This window comes from Paramisgurnus dabryanus, chromosome 13, assembly GCF_030506205.2.
Source record: "Paramisgurnus dabryanus chromosome 13, PD_genome_1.1, whole genome shotgun sequence".
NCBI lineage: Eukaryota > Metazoa > Chordata > Actinopteri > Cypriniformes > Cobitidae > Paramisgurnus > Paramisgurnus dabryanus.
Genome location: NC_133349.1, coordinates 30,523,197 through 30,550,374, shown reverse-complemented (window position 1 = coordinate 30,550,374; position 27,178 = coordinate 30,523,197). Strand labels below are relative to the sequence as shown.

The following is a 27,178-nucleotide window of genomic DNA, read 5'->3' as shown; positions in this document are numbered from 1 at the left end:
GTCTCATATAGATCATATCAAAAGTAAAATAAGTAAAAACATTGGTATTCTTTATAGAGTTAAATATATACTGGATGAAGCCTCATTAAAGCTTTTATATTTAACTTTAATTGTCCCATATTTAACTTATTGTACTGAGGTGTGGGGTAATGCATGCACCAGTTATACAGAAAGGTTGTGCTTACTCCAGAAGAAAGCAATAAGAATTGTGACGCACAAAGGTGTTCGGGACCACACTAATAAATTGTTTATCAAATTGCAGACTTTGAAATTTTATGATTTGGTCAAACTTAAAATATTGCAAATTATGTGGAGAGTGAAAAATAATATGGTGCCAATACATATTCAAAATAAATTTAAGTTAATTATAGATAGTAAAAATAGAAGAAAAGGCAACTTTTGTGTACCATATTCACGTACCTCAAAAAAACAAAAAGGGTTTATGGTAATTGGGATCAATTTATGGAACTCTTTGGATAATGAGGAAAGATCATGCTATACAATAGTTCAATTTAAAAAAATATATATAAAAAAGGTATTTCGAAAATATGAAGAAAGTGAAATATAAAAATCAATGTATAATAAATATGGAATTGTTAATTATATACATGTGAAATAAAATTGCACTTTGATATAGAGAATGGGAGTAATACAAGCTATATATTCTGTGCAAGACTAGATATTTGGGAAAAGGGGCATGAATTTATAAGACGATGTCTTCTTCATGCTCCTATTCAGCATTAGAAGATATTATTTAGTTGTGTATGAGATTATTTTGTGTTTGTAACAATATCATGGCTGAATAAAAGAATTTGATTGATTGATTGATTGATAACATTGTAATTTCTACGGATTTTTTTTACAGTGTAGACTCAACATATGAGTCTTTTAGTGGAGCGTCCTATTATGCTGATATCATTTAACCAGCTTTGGTATCAATTGACCAATTGAGGAGGTAATGATAGTAACAAGTTTACATTTGGCAAAACAAATCAACATAATGACAAGCACAAAAACCTACAAAAAATACTACAGACACAACCCTGCTGAAAAAAACAAAACCATTACAGAAAATTCTAATGGTTTCCATTAAAATACCAATGGGAACCATTAGCTTTTACCATTAAAACTTCTACATTGTAGTGTGTTTTGGGCCATATTCCATTAGAACCAATACAAAGAACCAATACATACCATTAGAGATCAACAAAGACCAATACACTGTAGTGTGTTTTGGGCCATATTCCATTAGAACCAATACAATTACCAATAAAACCAATAGAATTTCTTTGATGGTGTCTATTGTTTTTTTAGCAGGGAACACAACATCAGACTTGAATGTAGTGATGTACACACATGTATGTATATTTATTTTACTTTCACCTCTAGTGTGTGTGCGTGTGTCTCAGGGTACCAGCTAAGGAATTTCACTTTAACAGTATAAGAATGATCTAAATCAGGTGTCATCAATCCTGTTCCTGGAGGGCCGGTGTCTCTGCAGAGTTTAGCTCCAACCCTAATCAAACACACCTGAAGCAGCTAATTAATGTCCTACCCTGCGTTCCAGTTTGTTTTTTATGACCTTCACTCGCTAACTTCCCTCAGTCTCGTTCCCTCGGATGTGTCTTTGCTTACGTTGTATGAGTGCCCACTACTGCTAGAACACTTGAAGTGGGTTCAAATGAATTGCCCTAAGCCCTTGATAACATGGAAAGTGAAGACCGCCCCTCAATCATTTGAACTGTGCAAAGCGCGAGGTGCTGAAGTGATGTCACAATCGTGTTGCATTGTGGCACATGGAGCTGCCTGAAGTGTACATATGAAGTAGACTCGCTCCCTCTGTCAAAATCAAGGGAGCACGGGTCTGTTCATATAAACTTCCCTCGTCCACTTGACGAAGTGAAACGCACTTCAAAATGGCAACAGGGATTCCCTCGAGGGGAAGTGTTTAGGGAAGTTCGCGAGTGTGTGTCTAAGAGGCTGTTTACACTTGGCATTAACATGCGTTTTCGTCGATCGGATCACAAGTGGACGACGTTAATGCCAGGTGTTAACTGTGTTCAAAATGTTTTGAACGCGTCCACTTTTGACCACTTTCAACCACATCCAGAGGTAGTCGAAACCACTTTTGATCGGATCGCTTTGGAGCTGCGGAACGCAATGTGGTTGAATGTGTTCGAACAGCCACATGCGACCGCCTTCTCTCCACCCATTTATCTAATCTGAGGTATTAAACACAAGTTTTACATCTTTTTTTGACTTCTGGCGTGAACATACGGTGAACAGCGCTATTTTTAGCCTTTCATTGATAAAACTACTGCGGGTGTTCTCCGTAGTTTCGTTTTTAAAGCGTGAAAGTTGCGCGATCCTATTTCATCAATTGCACTGAAAATTCAGAGAACGCTCTAACATACACACGTACAAAACTATGTGCAGCATGTTTACTTGCTAAACAAGCAGTGAACTCCGACATAATATTAGAGAGACAAAAGAGACGGATTTAAATACCAGGTGTAAACGTAATGTGTCTCTCTCGTCCACTTGTGATCTGATCGATGAAAACACATCTTAATACCAAGTGTAAACAGACCCTAAAACTGGAGTGGAATGCAACCCTACTAAGCATACTAGAAACTTCCAGGAATGTATGCTGAGGCAAGTTGGAGCTAAACTCTGCCGGACACCGGACCTCCAGGAACAAGTTTGGGGATCCCTGATCTAAATGGAACAAATAGGAAAATATGTAAAGTAAAGGGAGTTTGTCATCTAATTTATCTGAAGAATTTTGTGAGATTCTGGCTAACTTGTAGAACCTTTAATTGTATTATAAACACAAGGAAGACAGTGTGGTAATAAAATTAAATTTATTAGCAAAAGATAAACAAGAATAACTAAAAACACTACTAAATAATACTAAAATACTGAAGAATAAAAAAGATCTGTACTAAAGTGCAAAGAATATTACTGACAGAATACACCAATGCCAAGGTCTCTGGAAAGAGGTTTGGTTAAATAATATTTACGTTCTGTGCAGTCGAATGAGCAGTCCAGTGGTGGCACGTCTGCCACTAGTCAAGCTTTGCCATGCTGTTGGGGGGGGGTCATGTTCCGTTCAACAGCCTTGAACACAAAGTGCTGTGAGATATTGATCACCTGGAGCACTGAGAGGATCCTAGCTGTCTGGAACATGCAGATGCGGTCCTGGAGCCGAAGCAGAAGGTCCTTAACAATCTGGAACATGCAAATGAATGTCCCTTAAAGTAAAGGTTTGCTCTTCTGAGCTTTACCATGTTGTAGACGTCAGTGGTTGCCTTTCTAGCAAGAAGTTTGGAACGTGGTTTGCTCTGTTTCCATCTCTCAGGGGAAGACTCAGAACTTGGGTGCTCCGTTTCAATCTCTTGGGTGGAAGTTCAGAACGATGAGATTTGTCCTGTTACAATCTCCGGGGAGATTCAGAACGCCTGTATAAAAGGTGCTTTTATCTTTTTTCAGATAAGGAGGGGTTTGCATATTGCTGCTTTTCTGATGCTTACATAGCATAAAGCACACAGTTTAACTTTGTCTTTAGAATATCATTATGCATTTATCACTTATTAAAAATCACTTCCCAAATACATTTGGCATAGTCCTGAATGTAAAAAGTATAAACATGACAGCAAATTGTTACTATATCATACATGCGTTCAGTCATATGTTCATAACTGCGATTATTTTGAAAAATTGCATAACACAAAGATTTAATTCAGAATGCTTGTTTCTCTAAACAAGTAGGAAGTCAATAGCAATGGTTTTATGTCCATTTTGTTTGTGGAAGAATGTAAAGATTTGTCATTTGGTTAGCCAATACCTCTGAATAGCCATGCTGTTTCCCTAAGCAATTTTTTAAGAACACCATGGCTTCGAATTAGAGTAAAGGGGATTTCGATAGCTGATAAGGAGAAATACTGTGGACCAATTAAAACATCCTCTTCTTCTCAGCTTTGGCACTGAGGTCAGCCATAAATGATGTCTGTCAGTTGTCCGAGCAGCCTTATCCGATGGAACTGGGCATTTTTAACCCACCAAAATCCAGTTCCAATTTAGCACACCCTTCTCAAAGGCAGTTGGGGGTCCTGAAATGCTTGTTATCTGCTGTTTGCTAAAAATGTAACCAGTTTTAAAGGATTTACTGATACTTTTACAAACTACTTATTTATTAGGTTTTTGCATTTATCTTTCAGTTTGAAGGAAATGAGCAAAACCCAAATTAACATCAGTAACTTTAATGCTTTACCACAAGATGCAAACAGCTGCTGGAGGCAAAGGGTCTAGATAGGTACGCAATATGATTGTATTTAGATGGATTCAGATATTCTATTGAAAAATTGTGTGTACTGAAAACATGCTTTATTCCATTATTTATATTCATTATTTTGAAATTGTTATCCACTTTGTACTGCAAAGTTTTCTCACTGGTGAATGAGACATGGGATGTGAATCTGGACTTAGGTCTGCGTGTTCATGTGTTTTCGAGGAGGCGTGGCTTTGGATTCGTGATTTCAGTGCTAGTAGGCTACCGTTAGCATTTTTCAAAATCAGATACACTGCCTTTAATCTGATGTGAGATAGACGACGAGGTTTGTGTAAAATGAAAACACCTCTATTAGTTGTCAGTAATAAAATGAGGCAGCAGTTGGAGTAAATTTACCCTTCACAATGTGTCAGACCACTCTCTAAACATCCGAAAGAGCTTCAGGACATGCAGAACAGAATATGTGTGTGAATAATGAGTGAAGCAAAGAAACTCCCTCATAAAGGAAAGATTAATGAACACTAGCCATCAGTTAATCCCACAGGGAAAGAAAAGAGAGAGAGAGTACAGCAGCAGAAAGAAAGAAAACAAGACAGAGAGACACAGACAGATGGAAAGACAGAATAAAGAAATCGTGTATAATTGCGTCATATCTAATAGATGTTACTGGTCAAATTAATAATAATAAAAATATTGATGTATGTGTGTGCCTACGCATCTGTGTGTGCGTGTCTGTGTAGGCTTTCAATGTCATAAAACTTTAATTACACCTGTGTCATTACAACAGAATGCAGCAGACTCTCACCTTGTTGTGTTCTATAAATCTCTTATCCTGCCCGATTTAAACATAAACATTGCAAATAACATAAAAAGTAACCATTTATTTATGTACACATATCCTAAAACGTAATATTGTGTGACTGATAAGCTGTAAACCGGGTGAATTTACATCATGATTTTGAATGTAAGTCAATGAGGACCTCTGTCGGTTTAGCATAGCAAGATGGCGCTCGAAAATGACTTTACCTTTCGCTGTTATTTTAAGCGTTCTATGCACAATCCAGTTAGTTATATATATTTTTCATGGATTACTTACATGGGTTTAATAATGATTTTTTGTTAGTGACCATTAAATGCAAAAGTGGATGACTGTATTCATTTTAATATATTTTTAATAAACATTATTAAATATCCCTAATAATTAGAGCAGTGTAAAAGGAAGAACTTGAAGGTGAAGTTGGTGATAGATGGGAAGTATCATATGACCTTGACATTTGTGTGACCTTCACAGCTCTGTGTCCCTGCAGAGCTCTCCATGCATCAGCACTGTTATGAGTTAAAGCTCAGTCTCATCAGTATCACGGGTGAAAGCACTGAAACAGAGCAGGATAGAGGTGTTCACCTTCAGCTGGAGATATTGTTCCCTGCAGGACCGCTAACTCACACTTCACTGCAGATCAAAACCAAACAGCTGAGGATGAAGCTTTATTCATTTCTCATTTCATTATCCGTCCCAATGATCTGAACCATTACGATCTCTCCAGAATATTTGCTCTATACGCTCTATATGTGAATGTTAAATACTCACCGGCAGCTTCATTAAGCACAGCTCTTCAATTGCTTAATGCAAATACCTAATCAGCCAATCAGATGGCAGAGCATTAAGATCTGCAGAAGTTAAAATCAAGCATCAGATTCAAAAGAAAGGTGGTTTCTGGTGCTTTGAGCATTTCTGAAACTGATTTTCTGGGATTTTCACACACATACAACCATTACTGGACATACAGAGAATGACATGAAAAAAGATAAACAAACAATGAGCAGCAGTGTGTGTGTGTGTGTGCGTGCGTGCGTGTGTGCGTGTGTGTCATTGAGTCGACTGCTTTAAACCAACTGAAACACGTCAGTACCGATTTAGGAAATAAGCTTCACTTTATTTGTCTGAGATTTAATGACCCTGTACTTCATCTCAGATGATAAAGTGGAGAAATGTTCTGTGTCGCGGGTTGAGAAGCTCAGCGTCTATGTTCTCTACTCCAGCATCTACCACATTATGATACTGTAGTAAATAAACTCTCTGTGCTATTGTGATATAAATGCATATGTGTCTGTAGAGGTTAAATCTTGAAAAAGACGGTTAACCCTAACCCATACCGCATGAGTACCATATTATACCATATTTTCTATAATGATTACATTTCATGTTTCTTTACTTCTATAATATATTTTACGGTTCTTTAACCCTATGGGGTCCAAAAACGCGGTGTCGCATTTTGATGTGTTTTCTCCTTATCATAGTGGAATCAACTTAAAATACGCCATCATTGTTGGAACCGATGGTGTCGTGGGCAGTGCTCCAACATAGTGCTCCCCTCTCTCCACCCTGTGCTTTCCTGTTGTTTATCAATAAAGGCAAAAATGGCTGAAAAAAATAACTTTAAAAAAAGAAAAACTCCTTTATTAATAATCATACACTTACGTGTTTGACATCATTTGAAGCTGTGAAGGGTGTTCTTTAATTTGTGTACATTCACAATAACAACAAATCTTTGTGTTTTTGTCAAATAAAGAAATAAACAGGGTGCACATTCAGACATTTCTGTCTCCACCAGCTGTCTCTCAAAACACAAATATTGCCTGTTTATATAATCTGCATTGAAGTAAAGAGAGTACAGTTTTTCCTGGCTGACTTCATTATCTCTAATGCGGTCACACCCACAAGCGGTACCCGCTGTTCACATGGTAATGAACAGACAAACAGATCAAACAATAACAAACAAAGCATAAAGTTTGATCAGAGTTAAAGACTTTACCGAATGTTTGGATGATAAACTTTATACACACACGTGAGGAAGATCTTCATTTATGTCTAGACATTAAGGAAGAGAGGGGTTTATCTTTAAAGTTAATGTTACCGAAGAAGAAGAACAATGGAAGACGCACTCGAGGAGGATCAAATTCCTAAAGTAAGTTAAGTTATTTATCCTCATTTATATTTGCTATCATGTAATATACTTATGGCTTGTGCAGTTCGACCTCAGCAGACTACACGCTTCGACGCGCAAACTCACATAATGGCAGATAATTGTTACATGCTGTATGGTGTTAAACACAGTAATTCACTTTCGTATCCTTCATGGCAACTTTCAGTAAGGCTGCACTGCATGATCTTTTAAGTGTGTCCTGTAATATGATTCCATATATTGTTTACATGCAACACAATTCCATACATTGCGCTTTACATGTGACACCGTTTTCTTTACGAGTGGCGCATTGATTACGCAGAGACGCGAATACTCGCGCACATGGGTGCCATATGAGATGTGTTTTTAAAGTTCATAAGCGCTAGAAAAATGCATTAAACATTGTTAAAAACAGAAGCTAGACGATCAGTCAATGGGCATCTGAAAACAGATGTTTATCTGAGATCTTCTGAATTTAGTTTATGTACATGATAGTTTATCTGAATGTAGTGCTATCAGTGATATTTACCCATCAGTTATGTAGGTAAGCTTATGTGGTATTTCTGTGGACAATTTATACTAACCGCTGTTTATAACTCTCTTACAGTTCTGCATCCCACTCATCAGTACAAAACTATGAAGTGGAAAAACCTATTCACACTTTTTGGACATAAAGTTATATGGTAACATAAGCCACATGAAGTTTACAGCTCTGTTGTGTATCAGTTTCTTGGTTTATACAAGTTAAGTTTTGAATAGGGTTTGTTTCCAAATAAACTGAAAATGTCCCACTGACCTTCATTTCTAATTTCATTATATTGTTAACTTCTTGATAAACCACAAACAAAAACGAACAGATTTATTTTGTCCTAACATTCTTTAATGTAATTCCCTCTCACATTCCTGCCTAGGACTTGCCAAAAACCTTCTGTCAGAAGTGGGATTTAAACCCACGCCTCGATTGGGAGACCAGAAACTCACAAACTGAGAAGGTAAAAAAGCCTTGGTTCTGGCGCCCTAGACCGCTCGGCCATTCTGACATGTTACGTTTGGAAACAGATGTACTGTGTCCAAAGTCATGTCAGCTCTCTGTTCTCCCCACATGTAATGCAATCCATTGTAGCATGTCTGTGTTTGTTGATGGTCCAACAGAACAAAGTCCACGTTCATGACCCCAGTGGCCTAATGGATAAGGCACTGGCCTTATGGTCCCATCTATGGTGCTCTTCAGCAGAGTGGCGCAGCGGAAGCGTGCTGGGACCATAACCCAGAGGTTGATGGATCAAAACCATCCTCTGCTTAGAGACCTTTTTTTAAAAGCTTCCATGGCTCTGGCTCTGAGAAACCGCTGGCAGACAGTTTTGCCGTTTCAACGTGATTGGAAAGGCAGCTGTACTTTTTTCTTTCTTACAAGTTTATTCAAGACCCTCGCATCCTTGGCATGGTGCCAACATTCTACATCAGAGTGCCCTGCTTAGCTAGGGACTGTAGGTGGGGTCGTGCCCAGCGAGGGTGTAAGCAGAGTAGGGTGGCCATTCGTGCCAGTTCCGCCGGACACATCCCGAACATGTTTTCGGGTTCGTTCTCCGGAAGTCGCGTTGCTCGACCGCATACGTCAACAAGGTTCTCACATTTCAGTTAAAATACATTAGAAAATTAAAATGTATTTCTTTTAAGACATACAATCATTGTAGTTTCATTCTTACCTTGAAATATAACGGTTGCTTTTCTGAAATTAAACCCGAAATATTAAACCTTGATGACGTATGCGGTCGACCAACACGACTTCTGGAGAACGAACCCGAAAACATGTTCGGGACGTGTCCGGCGGAACTGGCACGAATGGCCACCCTAAAGCAGAGTGGCGCAGCGGAAGCGTGCTGGGCCCATAACCCAGAGGTCGATGGATTGAAACCATTCTCTGCTAGGTGTCCTTTAGTAAAAAGCTTGCATGACTCTGGGTAAACGTTGGCAAAACGTTATGTCGTTTCACCATGAGTCGGAAAGCCAGCTGTACTTTTTTCCTAATTACAAGCCTATCCAAGAGACCTGCAGCCTCAGTTATAAAGCGCGCGTACATACAGATTTGACAGTAAAGTGTTCGTCCCCAAATCCGCGGCAAAGTCCATATTTATTAAAACTGTCTTTGACGTGGAAAAGTGCCTAGAGCCATGTCAGGGTCTGAGCAGGCGCACGCGCTTTTCCTTGTCCGATTGCTGTAGGTTTTTGGAATTATAAGCAATTTTTTGCTGCTCTAAAAGGATTTAAACATCGTCAGGCGCTCTTTTATATGGCAGAGGCATTAATTAGGCATCGATTAAAATTCTGCAACTGTCCAGCTGCACACAATATCAAGCTTATTTACGTTTTCTAGATTTCACATCTAAAAGTGAGGCGTACGCGTGTTTTCTATGGGTACATTTGTTTTATGAATCACATGTGAGTGCTTTTGAGAAATGATTGTAAGATCAAATTTACGACGTTTTCTGCGCAGCATTTTGTAAATGAGGCCCCACATTTCTAGTAGAGAGAGTCTGAAATTGGCACATTCAGATCCACCCACTGCTTAAGTGATGTTAATGAAAAAATTAATTCAGAGCATGAAGTGGAAAATGAGATTTGTTCCTAGGAGAAAGTTTGAAATTGGCGCTTTCAGATATTCCAATTGATGACAGTGCTTACTTTTAGGGAATCGCTTAATTGAAAACTTGTGGTAAATGAGATTTGCACAAAGGCATCCAGAAGAAGAAACAATGATAGTTTCAATGCATCACCAAAAAACTTCTGTCAGAAGTGGAATTTGAACCCACGCCTCCATTGGGAGACCAGAAACCTCACAAACTGAGAAGGTAGAACATCCTTGAGTCTGGCGCCTTAGACCACTCGGACATTCTGACACTTGGCTGAAACCGATGTACTGTGTCCAAAGTCATGTCAGTTCTCTGTTCTCCCAACATGTAATGCAATCCATTGTAGCATGTCTGTGTTTGTTGATGGTCCAACAGAACAGAGTCCACAATCATGACCCCTTGCGCCAGTGGCCTAATGGATAAGGCATGCTGGGCCCATAAACCAGAGGTCGATGGATCGAAACCATCCTCTGCTTAGAGACCTTTTTTTAAAAGCTTCCATGGCTCTGGCTCTGAGAAACCGCTGGCAGACAGTTTTGCCGTTTCAACGTGATTGGAAAGGCAGCTGTACTTTTTTCTTTCTTACAAGTTTATTCAAGACCCTCGCATCCTTGGCATGGTGCCAACATTCTACATCAGAGTGCCCTGCTTAGCTAGGGACTGTAGGTGGGGTCGTGCCCAGCGAGGGTGTAAGCAGAGTAGGGTGGCCATTCGTGCCAGTTCCGCCGGACACATCCCGAACATGTTTTCGGGTTCGTTCTCCGGAAGTCGCGTTGCTCGACCGCATACGTCAACAAGGTTCTCACATTTCAGTTAAAATACATTAGAAAATTCAAATGTATTTCTTTTAAGACATACAATCATTGTAGTTTCATTCTTACCTTGAAATATAACGGTTGCTTTTCTGAAATTAAACCCGAAATATTAAACCTTGATGACGTATGCGGTCGACCAACACGACTTCTGGAGAACGAACCCGAAAACATGTTCGGGACGTGTCCGGCGGAACTGGCACGAATGGCCACCCTAAAGCAGAGTGGCGCAGCGGAAGCGTGCTGGGCCCATAACCCAGAGGTCGATGGATTGAAACCATTCTCTGCTAGGTGTCCTTTAGTAAAAAGCTTGCATGACTCTGGGTAAACGTTGGCAAAACGTTATGTCGTTTCACCATGAGTCGGAAAGCCAGCTGTACTTTTTTCCTAATTACAAGCCTATCCAAGAGACCTGCAGCCTCAGTTATAAAGCGCGCGTACATACAGATTTGACAGTAAAGTGTTCGTCCCCAAATCCGCGGCAAAGTCCATATTTATTAAAACTGTCTTTGACGTGGAAAAGTGCCTAGAGCCATGTCAGGGTCTGAGCAGGCGCACGCGCTTTTCCTTGTCCGATTGCTGTAGGTTTTTGGAATTATAAGCAATTTTTTGCTGCTCTAAAAGGATTTAAACATCGTCAGGCGCTCTTTTATATGGCAGAGGCATTAATTAGGCATCGATTAAAATTCTGCAACTGTCCAGCTGCACACAATATCAAGCTTATTTACGTTTTCTAGATTTCACATCTAAAAGTGAGGCGTACGCGTGTTTTCTATGGGTACATTTGTTTTATGAATCACATGTGAGTGCTTTTGAGAAATGATTGTAAGATCAAATTTACGACGTTTTCTGCGCAGCATTTTGTAAATGAGGCCCCACATTTCTAGTAGAGAGAGTCTGAAATTGGCACATTCAGATCCACCCACTGCTTAAGTGATGTTAATGAAAAAATTAATTCAGAGCATGAAGTGGAAAATGAGATTTGTTCCTAGGAGAAAGTTTGAAATTGGCGCTTTCAGATATTCCAATTGATGACAGTGCTTACTTTTAGGGAATCGCTTAATTGAAAACTTGTGGTAAATGAGATTTGCACAAAGGCATCCAGAAGAAGAAACAATGATAGTTTCAATGCATCGCCAAAAAACTTCTGTCAGAAGTGGAATTTGAACCCACGCCTCCATTGGGAGACCAGAAACCTCACAAACTGAGAAGGTAGAACATCCTTGAGTCTGGCGCCTTAGACCACTCGGACATTCTGACACTTGGCTGAAACCGATGTACTGTGTCCAAAGTCATGTCAGTTCTCTGTTCTCCCAACATGTAATGCAATCCATTGTAGCATGTCTGTGTTTGTTGATGGTCCAACAGAACAGAGTCCACAATCATGACCCCTTGCGCCAGTGGCCTAATGGATAAGGCATGCTGGGCCCATAAACCAGAGGTCGATGGATCGAAACCATCCTCTGCTAGGTGTCCTTTAGTTAAAAGCCTGCATGGCTCTGGGAAAACGTTGGCAAGACGTTATGTCGTTTCACCATGAGTCGGAAAGCCAGCTGTACTTTTTTCCTAATTACAAGCCTATCCAAGAGACCTGCAGCCTCAGTTTTGAAGCGCGCGTACGCACAGCTTTGACAGTTAAGTGTGCGTCCCCAAATCCACGGCAAAGTCCATATTTATTAAAACTGAAATTGGCACATTCAGATCCACCCACTGCTTAAGTGATGTTAATGAAAAAATTAATTCAGAGCATGAAGTGGAAAATGAGATTTGTTCCTAGGAGAAAGTTTGAAATTGACGCTTTCAGATATTCCAATTGATGACAGTGCTTACATTTAGGGAATCGCTTAATTGAAAACTTGTTGTAAATGAGATTTGCACAAAGGCATCCAGAAGAAGAAACAATTAAAGTTCCAATGCCTCGCCAAAAAACCTGTGTCGCAAGTGGGATTTGAACCCACGCCTCCATTGGGAGACCAGAAACCTCACAAACTGAGAAGGTAGAATATCCTTGAGTCTGGCGCCTTAGACCGCTCGGCCATTCTGACATTTGGCTAAAACAGACGTACTGTGTCCAAAGTCATGTCAGTTCTCTGTTCTCCCAACATGTAATGCAATCCATTGTAGCATGTCTGTGTTTGTTGATGGTCCAACAGAACAGAGTCCAGGGTCATGTCCCCATGCCCCAGTGGCCTAATGGATAAGGCACTGGCCTCCTAAGCCAGAGATTGTGGGTTCGAGTCCCATCTGGGGTGTGCTTCAGCAGAGTGGCGCCGCGGAAGCGTGTTGGGCCCATAACCCACAGGTTGATGGATTGAAACCATCCTCTGCTAAGAGACCTTTTCTTAAAAGCTTCCATGGCTCCGGCTCTGAGAAACCGCTGGCAGATAGTTATGGCGTTTCACTGTGATTGGAAAGGCAGCTGTACTTTTTTCTTTCTAACAAGTTTATTCAAGACACCCGCATCCTTGGCATGGTGCCAACATTCTACATCAGAGTGGCCTGCTTAGCTAGGGACTGTAGGTGAGTCGTACCCAGCACAGGTGTAAGCAGAGTGGCGCAGCGGAAGCGTGCTGGGCCCATAACCCAGAGGGCGATGGATCGAAACCATCCTCTGCTAAGAGACCTTTTCTTAAAAGCTTCCATGGCTCCGGCTCTGAGAAACCGCTGGCAGACAGTTATGCCGTTTCACCGTGATTGGAAAGGCAGCTGTACTTTTTTCTTTCTTACAAGTTTTTACAAGAGTGGCCTGCTTAGCTAGGGACTGTAGGTGAGTCGTGCCCAGCAAAGGTGTAAGCAGAGTGGCGCAGCGGAAGCGTGCTGGGCCCATAACCCAGAGGTCGATGGACCGAAACCATCCTCTGCTAGTTGTCATTTAGTTAACTCTTTCCCCGCCATTGACGAGATATCTCGTCAATTAAGAGAAAACGCTCCCCCGCCAATGACGAGATTTTCCGTCTTTCCGCAATACCGCTATTATCCACCAGGTGGCGCACTTCCGAACTTTTTAAAACCGGAAGTATTGCCCTATGGCAAGCTGCTGCATGTCCGTGCCTGTTTTAAAGATCGCTCTGAATCGGATCTCTATGAAAAGTCCGTCACAAAAATGGAATTATCTCTGCTTTTTGCTTAAAATATGGTATTTTTGCAAAAACCTACCCATATTCAAAAGCTGATTGCAAAAGAACCACTAAAGGTAGGATGAAACGGTTTTTTTTGTTTGAAAGCAGAGGGTCTGTTCTTTCATTTGGTATATTGTATGTTTATATATTTAAAGAAGAACATTTACTGGAAGGCATTAAACTTTGGTGAAAATCATGAAAAACGCTGGCGCTGGCTGGCAACTTTTTTTAAAAACGCTGGCGGTGAAAGAGTTAAAAGCCTGCATGGCTCTGGGTAAAAGTTAACAAGACGTTATGTTGTTTCAGCATGAGTCGGAAAGCCAGTTGTACTTTTTTCCTAATTACAAGCCTATCCAAGAGACCTGCAGCCTCAGTTATAAAGCACGCGTACGCACAGATTTGACAGTTAAGTGTGCGTCCCCAAATCCACGGCAAAGTCCATATTTATTAAAACTGTCTTTGACGTGGAAAAGTGCCTAGAGCCATGTTAGGGTCTGAGCAGGCGCACGCGCTTTTCTTTGTCCGATTGCTGTAGGTTTTTGGAATTATAAGCAATTTTTTGCTGCTCTAAAAGGATTTAAACATCGACAGGCGCTCTTTTATATGGCAGTGGCATTAATAAGGCATCGATTAAAATTCTGCAACTGTCCAGCTGCACACAATATCAAGCTTATTTACGTTTTCTAGATTTCTCATCTAAAAGTGAGGCGTACGCATGTTTTCTATGGGTACATTCGTTTTATGAATCACACGTGAGCGCTTTTGAGAAATGATTGTAAGATCAAATTTAGGACGTTTTCTACGCAGCATTTTGTAAATGAGGCCCCACATTTCTAGTAGAGAGTCTGAAATTGGCACATTCAGATCCACCCATTGCATAAGTGATGTTAATAAACAAATTAATTCAGAGAATGAAGTGGAAAATGAGATTTGTTCATAGGAGAAAGTTTGAAATTGGCGCTTTCAGATATTCCAATTTATGACAGTGCTTACTTTTAGGGAATCGCTTAATTGAAAACTTGTTGTAAATGAGATTTGCACAAAGGCATCCAGAAGAGGAAACAATGATAGTTTCAATGCATCGCCAAAAAACTTCTGTCAGAAGTGGGATTTGAACCCACGCCTCCATTGGGAGACCAGAAACCTCACAAACTGAGAAGGTAGGACATCCTTGAGTCTGGCGCCTTAGACCGCTCGGCCATTCTGACATTTGGCTAAAACAGACGTACTGTGTCCAAAGTCATGTCAGTTCTCTGTTCTCCCAACATGTAATGCAATCCATTGTAGCATGTCTGTGTTTGTTGAAGGTCCAACAGAACAGAGTCCTCGATCAAGACCCCATGCCTCAGTGGCCTAACGGATAAGGCACTGGCCTCCTAAGCCAGGGATTGTGGATTCGAGACCCATCTGGGGTGCGTTTCTGCAGAGTGGCGCAGCGGAAGCGTGCTGGGCCCATGACCCAGAGGTCGGTGGATCGAAACCATCCTCTGCTAGGTGTCCTTTAGTTAAAAGCCTGCATGGCTCTGGCTAAACGTTAACAAGACGTTATGTCGTTTCACCATGAGTCGGAAAGCCAGCTGTACTTTTTTCCTAATTACAAGCCTATCCAAGAGACCTGCAGCCTCAGTTATAAAGCACGCGTAGGCACAGATTTGACAGTTAAGTGTGCGTCCCCAAATCCAGGGCAAAGTCCATATTTATTAAAACTGTCTTTGATGTGGAAAAGTGCCTAGAGCCATGTCAGGGTCTGAGCAGGCGCACGCGCTTTTCCTTGTCCGATTGCTGTAGGTTTTTGGAATTATAAGCAATTTTTTGCTGCTCTAAAAGGATTTAAACATCGACAGGCGCTCTTTTATATGGCAGTGGCATTAATTAGGAATCGATTAAAATTCTGCAACTGTCCAGCTGCACACAATTTCAAGCTTATTTACGTTTTCTAGATTTCTCGTCTAAAAGTGAGGCGTACGCGTGTTTTCTATGGGTACATTCGTTTTATGAATCGCACGTGAGCGCTTTTGAGAAATGATTGTAAGATCAAATTTAGGACGTTTTCTACGCAGCATTTTGTAAATGAGGCCCCACATTTCTAGTAGAGAGTCTGAAATTGGCACATTCAGATCCACCCATTGCATAAGTGATGTTAATGAACAAATTAATTCAGAGCATGAAGTGGAAAATGAGATTTGTTCATAGGAGAAAGTTTGAAATTGGCGCTTTCAGATATTCCAATTGATGACAGTGCTTACTTTTAGGGAATCGCTTAATTGAAAACTTGTTGTAAATGAGATTTGCACAAAGGCATCCAGAAGAGGAAACAATGATAGTTTCAATGCATCGCCAAAAAACTTCTGTCAGAAGTGGGATTTGAACCCACGCCTCCATTGGGAGACCAGAAACCTCACAAACTGAGAAGGTAGAACATCCTTGAGTCTGGCGCCTTAGACCGCTCGGCCATTCTGACATTTGGCTAAAACAGACGTACTGTGTCCAAAGTCATGTCAGTTCTCTGTTCTCCCAACATGTAATGCAATCCATTGTAGCATGTCTGTGTTTGTTGATGGTCCAACAGAACAGAGTCCACGATCAAGACCCCATGCCCCAGTGGCCTAATGGATAAGGCACTGGCCTCCTAAGCCAGGGATTGTGGGTTCGAGTCCCATCTGGGGTGTGCTTCAGCAGAGTGGCGCAGCGGAAGCGTGCTGGGCCCATAACCCAGAGGTCGATGGATCGAAACCATCCTCTGCTAAGAGACCTTTTCTTAAAAGCTTCCATGGCTCCGGCTCTGAGAAACCGCTGGCAGACAGTTATGCCGTTTCACTGTTATTGGAAAGGCAACTGTACTTTTTTCTTTCTAACAAGTTCATTCAAGACCCTCGCATCCTTGGCATGGTGCCAACATTCTACATCTGAGTGGCCTGCTTAGCTAGGGACTGTAGGTGAGGCGTACCCAGCACAGGTGTAAGCAGAGTGGCGCAGCGGAAGCGTGCTTGGCCCATAACCCAGAGGTCGATGGATCGAAACCATCCTCTGCTAGGTGTCCTTTAGTTAAAAGCCTGCATGGCTCTGGCTAAACGTTAACAAGACGTTATGTCGTTTCACCATGAGTCGGAAAGCCAGCTGTACTTTTTTCCTAATTACAAGCCTATCCAAGAGACCTGCAGCCTCAGTTAAAAAGCACGCATACGCACAGATTTGACAGTTAAGTGTGCGTCCCCAAATCCAGGGCAAAGTCCATATTTATTAAAACTGTCTTTGATGTGGAAAAGTGCCTAGAGCCATGTCAGGGTCTAAACAGGCGCACGCGCTTTTCCTTGTCCGATTGCTGTAGGTTTTTGGAATTATAAGCAATTTTTTGCTGCTCTAAAAGGATTTAAACATCGACAGGCGCTCTTTTATATGGCAGTGGCATTAATTAGGCATCGATTAAAATTCTGCAACTGTCCAGCTGCACACAATTTCAAGCTTATTTACGTTTTCTAGATTTCTCGTCTAAAAGTGAGGCGTACGCATGTTTTCTATGGGTACATTCGTTTTATGAATCGCACGTGAGCGCTTTTGAGAAATGATTGTAAGATCAAATTTAGGACATTTTCTACGCAGCATTTTGTAAATGAGGCCCCACATTTCTAGTAGAGAGTCTGAAATTGGCACATTCAGATCCACCCATTGCATAAGTGATGTTAATAAACAAATTAATTCAGAGCATGAAGTGGAAAATGAGATTTGTTCATAGGAGAAAGTTTGAAATTGGCGCTTTCAGATATTCCAATTTATGACAGCGCTTACTTTTAGGGAATCGCTTAATTGAAAACTTGTTGTAAATGAGATTTGCACAAAGGCATCCAGAAGAGGAAACAATGATAGTTTCAATGCATCGCCAAAAAACTTCTGTCAGAAGTGGGATTTGAACCCACGCCTCCATTGGGAGACCAGAAACCTCACAAACTGAGAAGGTAGAACATCCTTGAGTCTGGCGCCTTAGACCGCTCGGCCATTCTGACATTTGGCTAAAACAGACCTCTGTTCTCCCAACATGTTATGCAATCCATTGTAGCATGTCTGTGTTTGTTGATGGTCCAACAGAACAGAGTCCACGATCAAGACCCCATGCCCCAGTGGCCTAATGGATAAGGCACTGGCCTCCTAAGCCAGGGATTGTGGGTTCGAGTCCCATCTGGAGTGTGCTTCAGCAGAGTGGCGCAGCGGAAGCGTGCTGGGCCCATAACCCAGAGGTCGATGGATCGAAACCATCCTCTGCTAAGAGACCTTTTCTTAAAAGCTTCCATGGCTCCGGCTCTGAGAAACCGCTGGCAGACAGTTATGCCGTTTCACTGTTATTGGAAAGGCAGCTGTACTTTTTTCTTTCTAACAAGTTTATTAAAGACACCCGCATCCTTGGCATGGTGCCAACATTCTACATCTGAGTGGCCTGCTTAGCTAGGGACTGTAGGTGAGGCGTACCCAGCACAGGTGTAAGCAGAGTGGCGCAGCGGAAGCGTCCTTGGCCCATAACCCAGAGGTCGATGGATTGAAACCATCCTCTGCTAGGTGTCCTTTAGTTAAAAGCCTGCATGGCTCTGGGTAAACGTTAACAAGACGTTATGTTGTTTCACCATGAGTCGGAAAGCCAGCTGTACTTTTTTCCTAATTACAAGCCTATCCAAGAGACCTGCAGCCTCAGTTATAAAGCACGCGTACGCACAGATTTGACAGTTAAGTGTGCGTCCCCAAATCCAGGGCAAAGTCCATATTTATTAAAACTGTCTTTGATGTGGAAAAGTGCCTAGAGCCATGTCAGGGTCTGAGCAGGCGCACGCGCTTTTCCTTGTCCGATTGCTGTAGGTTTTTGGAATTATAAGCAATTTTTTGCTGCTCTAAAAGGATTTAAACATCGACAGTCGCTCTTTTATATGGCAGTGGCATTAATTAGGCATCGATTAAAATTCTGCAACTGTCCAGCTGCACACAATTTCAAGCTTATTTACGTTTTCTAGATTTCTCGTCTAAAAGTGAGGTGTACGCGTGTTTTCTATGGGTACATTCGTTTTATGAATCACATGTGAGCGCTTTTGAGAAATGATTGTAAGATCAAATTTAGGACGTTTTCTACGCAGCATTTTGTAAATGAGGCCCCACATTTCTAGTAGAGAGAGTCTGAAATTGGCACATTCAGATCCACCCATTGCTTAAGTGATGTTAATGAACAAATTAATTCAGAGCATGAAGTGGAAAATGAGATTTGTTCATAGGAGAAAGTTTGAAATTGGCGCTTTCAGATATTCCAATTGATGACAGTGCTTACTTTTAGGGAATCGCTTAATTGAAAACTTGTTGTAAATGAGATTTGCACAAAGGCATCCAGAAGAGGAAACAATGATAGTTTCAATGCATCGCCAAAAAACTTCGGTCAGAAGTGGGATTTGAACCCACGCCTCCATTGGGAGACCAGAAACCTCACAAACTGAGAAGGTAGAACATCCTTGAGTCTGGCGCCTAAGACCGCTCGGCCATTCTGACATTTGGCTAAAACAGACGTACTGTGTCCAAAGTCATGTCAGTTCTCTGTTCTCCCAACATGTAATGCAATCCATTGTAGCATGTCTGTGTTTGTTGATGGTCCAACAGAACAGAGTCCACGATCAAGACCCCATGCCCCAGTGGCCTAATGGATAAGGCACTGGCCTCCTAAGCCAGGGATTGTGGGTTCGAGTCCCATCTGGGGTGTGCTTCAGCAGAGTGGCGCAGCGGAAGCGTGCTGGGCCCATAACCCAGAGGTCGATGGATCGAAACCATCCTCTGCTAAGAGACCTTTTCTTAAAAGCTTCCATGGCTCCGGCTCTGAGAAACCGCTGGCAGACAGTTATGCCGTTTCACTGTTATTGGAAAGGCAACTGTACTTTTTTCTTTCTAACAAGTTTATTCAAGACACCCGCATCCTTGGCATGGTGCCAACATTCTACATCTGAGTGGCCTGCTTAGCTAGGGACTGTAGGTGAGTCGTACTGTAAGATAATTTCCTAAATAAGATAGCACCTCCCCAAAGGACACTGTATGGGGGCAAAGTGAGTGCGCGAGAAAAGCCTCTCTCCACGATTCACAGTGGACTTCCCACTGAGACACATTTGGGTTTCAAAGACACACCTTTAGGGTGTCATACATTTGTATTCTTTTCTCTAAAAGCAAACTGTATATGAAATGCTACATGCACAAAGAATCTAAAATCTGTATCTTATTTGTTTTCTATTGGAATGTCTCATTGCAAGTGGTTACAGGTCTCACTCATATAACAACAGAATTCAATGTTAAAGTATATGTGAAACTTCATTCAATGTTGATAGACACCTCCCTTTCTAAGCATAAACCAATCACCCACTGTATACAGATTAAGGACAGCCCTTAGTTTTACCAACAACCAATCAGTACCAAATTCCTATGTGCTTTGTTCTCTGGTTATTTAAGGAGATGTGTAGAAGATTTAGGCGGGACTTTCAATATCGAGAAATGCACCCCCATGATGCTGTCCTTGCACAGCATCATGTATTGTTATTTTTCTTTGAGGAATCTGTAACCAGATCTTCATCTCATTACCAGGTATGCAATGGGTTTTCATTTGATTTTCGTATTCGAATTGGAATGTAAATTGGCTTCTGAATTATGTTTTACCTACCTGGTTAATAAATTGTTATATTTGATTTTATTCTGTGTTGCTCGGTAAATGTTGACACTGCAAGTAATATCGTTGTATCCGTAGTTACCGTAAGGACTGAAATCAGGGTAGGATCGGCCCAATCCCAGTTAGATAGTGAATAATACATCAGCTGAGGATTTGAGAGATACGACTAGCAATTGGCGTTAGTTTAAGTGTACTTAGAAGCGTGGAGGCTGTGTTTCCGTTTAGAGTAACATTTCTGATTACTCTAAATAGGGTCAGCCTCAACCTCTGTTTATTTCAATGTTATTCTATTCATTAATCTTGATTAGAAATAATAATTGTAATAATTAAGTGTCACCTCTAAGGGGACTAAATAAAGTATGTTTAAAGTTGAGCACGCAGAAAGCGGCCGCTTAAGCGTATAGTCCAACCTCTGGCAGCGACCAACACTGATTCGCTTATGACCGTTGACCAGTATATTAATTATGAGGCCCGTACTAGGATCATGTGCGACTGTGAGAACCGAATGAACGAGTGTAATACCAGAGCTTTATCAGAATAAATAAACAAACATCCATCTAAATTCTGTAAGCTTTAAAAGTAATAATCAATCAAATTTGTAATATAATATAAACTAAATCTTTGTCTTTGGAGTCAGATTAGAGATAAATATACCTAAATTACGTAACGCCAAAACGTCATCTGCAAAGCTCCGGAAAAGACCGAACGCGCTATCAATCCTTCCCATGCGGTTTGGACTTCGCCATTGGGCCAAACGGATGGATGGGGGATATAAATTTCACCCCCTTACAGTACCCAGCACAGGTGTAAGCAGAGTGGCGCAGCGGAAGCGTGCTGGGCCCATAACCCAGAGGTCGATGGATCGAAACCATCCTCTGCTAGGTGTCCTTTAGTTAAAAGCCTGCATGGCTCTGGCTAAACGTTAACAAGACGTTATGTCGTTTCACCATGAGTCGGAAAGCCAGCTGTACTTTTTTCCTAATTACAAGCCTATCCAAGAGACCTGCAGCCTCAGTTATAAAGCACGCGTAGGCACAGATTTGACAGTTAAGTGTGCGTCCCCAAATCCAGGGCAAAGTCCATATTTATTAAAACTGTCTTTGATGTGGAAAAGTGCCTAGAGCCATGTCAGGGTCTGAGCAGGCGCACGCGCTTTTCCTTGTCCGATTGCTGTAGGTTTTTGGAATTATAAGCAATTTTTTGCTGCTCTAAAAGGATTTAAACATCGACAGGCGCTCTTTTATATGGCAGTGGCATTAATTAGGCATCGATTAAAATTCTGCAACTGTCCAGCTGCACACAATTTCAAGCTTATTTACGTTTTCTAGATTTCTCGTCTAAAAGTGAGGCGTACGCGTGTTTTCTATGGGTACATTCGTTTTATGAATCGCACGTGAGCGCTTTTGAGAAATGATTATAAGATCAAATTTAGGGCGTTTTATACGCAGCATTTTGTAAATGAGGCCGCACATTTCTAGTAGAGAGTCTGAAATTGGCACATTCAGATCCACCCATTGCATAAGTGATGTTAATAAACAAATTAATTCAGAGCATGAAGTGGAAAATGAGATTTGTTCATAGGAGAAAGTTTGAAATTGGCGCTTTCAGATATTCCAATTTATGACAGTGCTTACTTTTAGGGAATCGCTTTATTGAAAACTTGTTGTAAATGAGATTTGCACAAAGGCATCCAGAAGAGGAAACAATGATAGTTTCAATGCATCGCCAAAAAACTTCTGTCAGAAGTGGGATTTGAATCCACGCCTCCATTGGGAGACCAGAAACCTCACAAACTGAGAAGGTAGACATCCTTGAGTCTGGCGCCTTAGACCGCTTGGCCATTCTGACATTTGGCTAAAACAGACCTCTGTTCTCCCAACATGTAATGCAATCCATTGTAGCATGTCTGTGTTTGTTGATGGTCCAACAGAACAGAGTCCACGATCAAGACCCCATGCCCCAGTGGCCTAATGGATAAGGCACTGGCCTCCTAAGCCAGGGATTGTGGGTTCGAGTCCCATCTGGGGTGTGCTTCAGCAGAGTGGCGCAGCGGAAGCGTGCTGGGCCCATAACCCAGAGGTCGATGGATCGAAACCATCCTCTGCTAAGAGACCTTTTCTTAAAAGCTTCCATGGCTCCGGCTCTGAGAAACCGCTGGCAGACAGTTATGCCGTTTCACTGTTATTGGAAAGGCAGCTGTACTTTTTTCTTTCTAACAAGTTTATTCAAGACACCCGCATCCTTGGCATGGTGCCAACATTCTACATCTGAGTGGCCTGCTTAGCTAGGGACTGTAGGTGAGTCGTACCTAGCACAGGTGTAAGCAGAGTGGCGCAGCGGAAGCGTGCTGGGCCCATAACCCAGAGGTCGATGGATCAAAACCATCCTCTGCTAGGTGTCCTTTAGTTAAAAGCCTGCATGGCTCTGGCTAAACGTTAACAAGACGTTATGTCGTTTCACCATGAGTCGGAAAGCCAGCTGTACTTTTTTCCTAATTACAAGCCTATCCAAGAGACCTGCAGCCTCAGTTATAAAGCACGCGTAGGCACAGATTTGACAGTTAAGTGTGCGTCCCCAAATCCAGGGCAAAGTCCATATTTATTAAAACTGTCTTTGATGTGGAAAAGTGCCTAGAGCCATGTCAGGGTCTGAGCAGGCGCACGCGCTTTTCCTTGTCCGATTGCTGTAGGTTTTTGGAATTATAAGCAATTTTTTGCTGCTCTAAAAGGATTTAAACATCGACAGGCGCTCTTTTATATGGCAGTGGCATTAATTAGGCATCGATTAAAATTCTGCAACTGTCCAGCTGCACACAATTTCAAGCTTATTTACGTTTTCTAGATTTCTCGTCTAAAAGTGAGGCGTACGCGTGTTTTCTATGGGTACATTCGTTTTATGAATCGCACGTGAGCGCTTTTGAGAAATGATTGTAAGATCAAATTTAGGACATTTTCTACGCAGCATTTTGTAAATGAGGCCCCACATTTCTAGTAGAGAGTCTGAAATTGGCACATTCAGATCCACCCATTGCATAAGTGATGTTAATAAACAAATTAATTCAGAGCATGAAGTGGAAAATGAGATTTGTTCATAGGAGAAAGTTTGAAATTGGCGCTTTCAGATATTCCAATTTATGACAGTGCTTACTTTTAGGGAATCGCTTAATTGAAAACTTGTTGTAAATGAGATTTGCACAAAGGCATCCAGAAGAGGAAACAATGATAGTTTCAATGCATCGCCAAAAAACTTCTGTCAGAAGTGGGATTTGAACCCACGCCTCCATTGGGAGACCAGAAACCTCACAAACTGAGAAGGTAGAACATCCTTGAGTCTGGCGCCTTAGACCGCTCGGCCATTCTGACATTTGGCTAAAACAGACCTCTGTTCTCCCAACATGTAATGCAATCCATTGTAGCATGTCTGTGTTTGTTGATGGTCCAACAGAACAGAGTCCACGATCAAGACCCCATGCCCCAGTGGCCTAATGGATAAGGCACTGGCCTCCTAAGCCAGGGATTGTGGGTTCGAGTCCCATCTGGAGTGTGCTTCAGCAGAGTGGCGCAGCGGAAGCGTGCTGGGCCCATAACCCAGAGGTCGATGGATCGAAACCATCCTCTGCTAAGAGACCTTTTCTTAAAAGCTTCCATGGCTCCGGCTCTGAGAAACCGCTGGCAGACAGTTATGCCGTTTCACTGTTATTGGAAAGGCAGCTGTATTTTTTTCTTTCTAACAAGTTTATTCAAGACACCCGCATCCTTGGCATCAGAGTGGCCTGCTTAGCTAGGGACTGTAGGTGAGTCGTACCCAGCACAGGTGTAAGCAGAGTGGCGCAGCGGAAGCGTGCTGGGCCCATAACCCAGAGGTCGATGGATCGAAACCATGATCTGCTAGGTGTCCTTTAGTTAAAAGCCTGCATGGCTCTGGCTAAACGTTAACAAGACGTTATGTCGTTTCACCATGAGTCGGAAAGCCAGCTGTACTTTTTTCCTAATTACAAGCCTATCCAAGAGACCTGCAGCCTCAGTTATAAAGCACGCGTAGGCACAGATTTGACAGTTAAGTGTGCGTCCCCAAATCCAGGGCAAAGTCCATATTTATTAAAACTGTCTTTGATGTGGAAAAGTGCCTAGAGCCATGTCAGGGTCTGAGCAGGCGCACGCGCCTTTCCTTGTCCGATTGCTGTAGGTTTTTGGAATTATAAGCAATTTTTTGCTGCTCTAAAAGGATTTAAACATCGACAGGCGCTCTTTTATATGGCAGTGGCATTAATTAGGCATCGATTAAAATTCTGCAACTGTCCAGCTGCACACAATTTCAAGCTTATTTACGTTTTCTAGATTTCTCGTCTAAAAGTGAGGCGTACGCGTGTTTTCTATGGGTACATTCGTTTTATGAATCGCACGTGAGCGCTTTTGAGAAATGATTGTAAGATCAAATTTAGGACGTTTTCTACGCAGCATTTTGTAAATGAGGCCCCACATTTCTAGTAGAGAGTCTGAAATTGGCACATTCAGATCCACCCATTGCATAAGTGATGTTAATAAACAAATTAATTCAGAGCATGAAGTGGAAAATGAGATTTGTTCATAGGAGAAAGTTTGAAATTGGCGCTTTCAGATATTCCAATTTATGACAGTGCTTACTTTTAGGGAATCGCTTAATTGAAAACTTGTTGTAAATGAGATTTGCACAAAGGCATCCAGAAGAGGAAACAATGATAGTTTCAATGCATCGCCAAAAAACTTCTGTCAGAAGTGGGATTTGAACCCACGCCTCCATTGGGAGACCAGAAACCTCACAAACTGAGAAGGTAGAACATCCTTGAGTCTGGCGCCTTAGACCGCTCGGGCATTCTGACATTTGGCTAAAACAGACGTACTGTGTCCAAAGTCATGTCAGTTCTCTGTTCTCCCAACATGTAATGCAATCCATTGTAGCATGTCTGTGTTTGTTGATGGTCCAACAGAACAGAGTCCACGATCAAGACCCCATGCCCCAGTGGCCTAATGGATAAGGCACTGGCCTCCTAAGCCAGGGATTGTGGGTTCGAGTCCCATCTGGAGTGTGCTTCAGCAGAGTGGCGCAGCGGAAGCGTGCTGGGCCCATAACCCAGAGGTCGATGGATCGAAACCATCCTCTGCTAAGAGACCTTTTCTTAAAAGCTTCCATGGCTCCGGCTCTGAGAAACCGCTGGCAGACAGTTATGCCGTTTCACTGTTATTGGAAAGGCAGCTGTATTTTTTTCTTTCTAACAAGTTTATTCAAGACACCCGCATCCTTGGCATCAGAGTGGCCTGCTTAGCTAGGCCATGGACCTGTAGGTGAGTCGTACCCAGCACAGGTGTAAGCAGAGTGGCGCAGCGGAAGCGTGCTGGGCCCATAACCCAGAGGTCGATGGATCGAAACCATCCTCTGCTAGGTGTCCTTTAGTTAAAAGCCTGCATGGCTCTGGGTAAACGTTAACAAGACGTTATGTTGTTTCACCATGAGTCGGAAAGCCAGCTGTACTTTTTTCCTAATTACAAGCCTATCCAAGAGACCTGCAGCCTCAGTTATAAAGCACGCGTACGCACAGATTTGACAGTTAAGTGTGCGTCCCCAAATCCAGGGCAATGTCCATATTTATTAAAACTGTCTTTGATGTGGAAAAGTGCCTAGAGCCATGTCAGGGTCTGAGCAGGCGCACGCGCTTTTCCTTGTCCAATTGCTCTAGGTTTTTGGAATTATAAGCAATTTTTTGCTGCTCTAAAAGGATTTAAACATCGACAGGCGCTCTTTTATATGGCAGTGGCATTAATTAGGCATCGATTAAAATTCTGCAACTGTCCAGCTGCACACAATTTCAAGCTTATTTACGTTTTCTAGATTTCTCGTCTAAAAGTGAGGCGTACGCGTGTTTTCTATGGGTACATTCGTTTTATGAATCGCACGTAAGCGCTTTTGAGAAATGATTGTAAGATCAAATTTAGGACGTTTTCTACGCAGCATTTTGTAAATGAGGCCCCACATTTCTAGTAGAGAGTCTGAAATTGGCACATTCAGATCCACCCATTGCATAAGTGATGTTAATAAACAAATTAATTCAGAGCATGAAGTGGAAAATGAGATTTGTTCATAGGAGAAAGTTTGAAATTGGCGCTTTCAGATATTCCAATTTATGACAGTGCTTACTTTTAGGGAATCGCTTAATTGAAAACTTGTTGTAAATGAGATTTGCACAAAGGCATCCAGAAGAGGAAACAATGATAGTTTCAATGCATCGCCAAAAAACTTCTGTCAGAACTGGGATTTGAACCCACGCCTCCATTGGGAGACCAGAAACCTCACAAACTGAGAAGGTAGAACATCCTTGAGTCTGGCGCCTTAGACCGCTCGGCCATTCTGACATTTGGCTAAAACAGACGTACTGTGTCCAAAGTCATGTCAGTTCTCTGTTCTCCCAACATGTAATGCAATCCATTGTAGCATGTCTGTGTTTGTTGATGGTCCAACAGAACAGAGTCCACGATCAAGACCCCATGCCCCAGTGGCCTAATGGATAAGGCACTGGCCTCCTAAGCCAGGGATTGTGGGTTCGAGTCCCCTCTGGGGTGTGCTTCAGCAGAGTGGCGCAGCGGAAGCGTGCTGGGCCCATAACCCAGAGGTCGATGGATCGAAACCATCCTCTGCTAAGAGACCTTTTCTTAAAAG

General features: G+C 41.9%; 19 non-coding genes across 19 annotated transcripts; 8 read left to right on the top strand and 11 right to left on the bottom strand.

Annotated features, from left to right (window-relative positions):
- Positions 1-10,039: 10,039 nt before the first annotated feature.
- trnal-caa (transfer RNA leucine (anticodon CAA)) lies at positions 10,040-10,151 on the bottom strand. Its single transcript has 2 exons — positions 10,114-10,151; positions 10,040-10,085 (listed from the first exon to the last, which is right to left on the bottom strand). It is a non-coding gene; the product is annotated as a tRNA-Leu (tRNA).
- A 1,693-nt stretch (positions 10,152-11,844) lies between these two features.
- trnal-caa (transfer RNA leucine (anticodon CAA)) lies at positions 11,845-11,956 on the bottom strand. Its single transcript has 2 exons — positions 11,919-11,956; positions 11,845-11,890 (listed from the first exon to the last, which is right to left on the bottom strand). It is a non-coding gene; the product is annotated as a tRNA-Leu (tRNA).
- A 673-nt stretch (positions 11,957-12,629) lies between these two features.
- Positions 12,630-12,741, bottom strand: trnal-caa (transfer RNA leucine (anticodon CAA)). Its single transcript has 2 exons — positions 12,704-12,741; positions 12,630-12,675 (listed from the first exon to the last, which is right to left on the bottom strand). It is a non-coding gene; the product is annotated as a tRNA-Leu (tRNA).
- A 134-nt stretch (positions 12,742-12,875) lies between these two features.
- Positions 12,876-12,948, top strand: trnar-ccu (transfer RNA arginine (anticodon CCU)). The gene has a single exon. It is a non-coding gene; the product is annotated as a tRNA-Arg (tRNA).
- A 1,963-nt stretch (positions 12,949-14,911) lies between these two features.
- Positions 14,912-15,023, bottom strand: trnal-caa (transfer RNA leucine (anticodon CAA)). The gene is made up of 2 exons: positions 14,986-15,023; positions 14,912-14,957 (listed from the first exon to the last, which is right to left on the bottom strand). It is a non-coding gene; the product is annotated as a tRNA-Leu (tRNA).
- A 1,141-nt stretch (positions 15,024-16,164) lies between these two features.
- Positions 16,165-16,276, bottom strand: trnal-caa (transfer RNA leucine (anticodon CAA)). Its single transcript has 2 exons — positions 16,239-16,276; positions 16,165-16,210 (listed from the first exon to the last, which is right to left on the bottom strand). It is a non-coding gene; the product is annotated as a tRNA-Leu (tRNA).
- A 134-nt stretch (positions 16,277-16,410) lies between these two features.
- On the top strand, positions 16,411-16,483 carry trnar-ccu (transfer RNA arginine (anticodon CCU)). The gene has a single exon. It is a non-coding gene; the product is annotated as a tRNA-Arg (tRNA).
- A 1,221-nt stretch (positions 16,484-17,704) lies between these two features.
- Positions 17,705-17,816, bottom strand: trnal-caa (transfer RNA leucine (anticodon CAA)). The gene is made up of 2 exons: positions 17,779-17,816; positions 17,705-17,750 (listed from the first exon to the last, which is right to left on the bottom strand). It is a non-coding gene; the product is annotated as a tRNA-Leu (tRNA).
- Positions 17,817-17,924: 108 nt separating this feature from the next.
- trnar-ccu (transfer RNA arginine (anticodon CCU)) lies at positions 17,925-17,997 on the top strand. The gene has a single exon. It is a non-coding gene; the product is annotated as a tRNA-Arg (tRNA).
- Positions 17,998-19,220: 1,223 nt separating this feature from the next.
- On the bottom strand, positions 19,221-19,332 carry trnal-caa (transfer RNA leucine (anticodon CAA)). Its single transcript has 2 exons — positions 19,295-19,332; positions 19,221-19,266 (listed from the first exon to the last, which is right to left on the bottom strand). It is a non-coding gene; the product is annotated as a tRNA-Leu (tRNA).
- Positions 19,333-19,466: 134 nt separating this feature from the next.
- trnar-ccu (transfer RNA arginine (anticodon CCU)) lies at positions 19,467-19,539 on the top strand. The gene has a single exon. It is a non-coding gene; the product is annotated as a tRNA-Arg (tRNA).
- Positions 19,540-22,225: 2,686 nt separating this feature from the next.
- trnal-caa (transfer RNA leucine (anticodon CAA)) lies at positions 22,226-22,336 on the bottom strand. Its single transcript has 2 exons — positions 22,299-22,336; positions 22,226-22,271 (listed from the first exon to the last, which is right to left on the bottom strand). It is a non-coding gene; the product is annotated as a tRNA-Leu (tRNA).
- A 108-nt stretch (positions 22,337-22,444) lies between these two features.
- On the top strand, positions 22,445-22,517 carry trnar-ccu (transfer RNA arginine (anticodon CCU)). Its single transcript has one exon. It is a non-coding gene; the product is annotated as a tRNA-Arg (tRNA).
- Positions 22,518-23,738: 1,221 nt separating this feature from the next.
- trnal-caa (transfer RNA leucine (anticodon CAA)) lies at positions 23,739-23,850 on the bottom strand. The gene is made up of 2 exons: positions 23,813-23,850; positions 23,739-23,784 (listed from the first exon to the last, which is right to left on the bottom strand). It is a non-coding gene; the product is annotated as a tRNA-Leu (tRNA).
- Positions 23,851-23,958: 108 nt separating this feature from the next.
- Positions 23,959-24,031, top strand: trnar-ccu (transfer RNA arginine (anticodon CCU)). The gene has a single exon. It is a non-coding gene; the product is annotated as a tRNA-Arg (tRNA).
- A 1,203-nt stretch (positions 24,032-25,234) lies between these two features.
- trnal-caa (transfer RNA leucine (anticodon CAA)) lies at positions 25,235-25,346 on the bottom strand. Its single transcript has 2 exons — positions 25,309-25,346; positions 25,235-25,280 (listed from the first exon to the last, which is right to left on the bottom strand). It is a non-coding gene; the product is annotated as a tRNA-Leu (tRNA).
- Positions 25,347-25,480: 134 nt separating this feature from the next.
- trnar-ccu (transfer RNA arginine (anticodon CCU)) lies at positions 25,481-25,553 on the top strand. The gene has a single exon. It is a non-coding gene; the product is annotated as a tRNA-Arg (tRNA).
- Positions 25,554-26,762: 1,209 nt separating this feature from the next.
- On the bottom strand, positions 26,763-26,874 carry trnal-caa (transfer RNA leucine (anticodon CAA)). The gene is made up of 2 exons: positions 26,837-26,874; positions 26,763-26,808 (listed from the first exon to the last, which is right to left on the bottom strand). It is a non-coding gene; the product is annotated as a tRNA-Leu (tRNA).
- Positions 26,875-27,008: 134 nt separating this feature from the next.
- trnar-ccu (transfer RNA arginine (anticodon CCU)) lies at positions 27,009-27,081 on the top strand. Its single transcript has one exon. It is a non-coding gene; the product is annotated as a tRNA-Arg (tRNA).
- Positions 27,082-27,178: the final 97 nt, after the last annotated feature.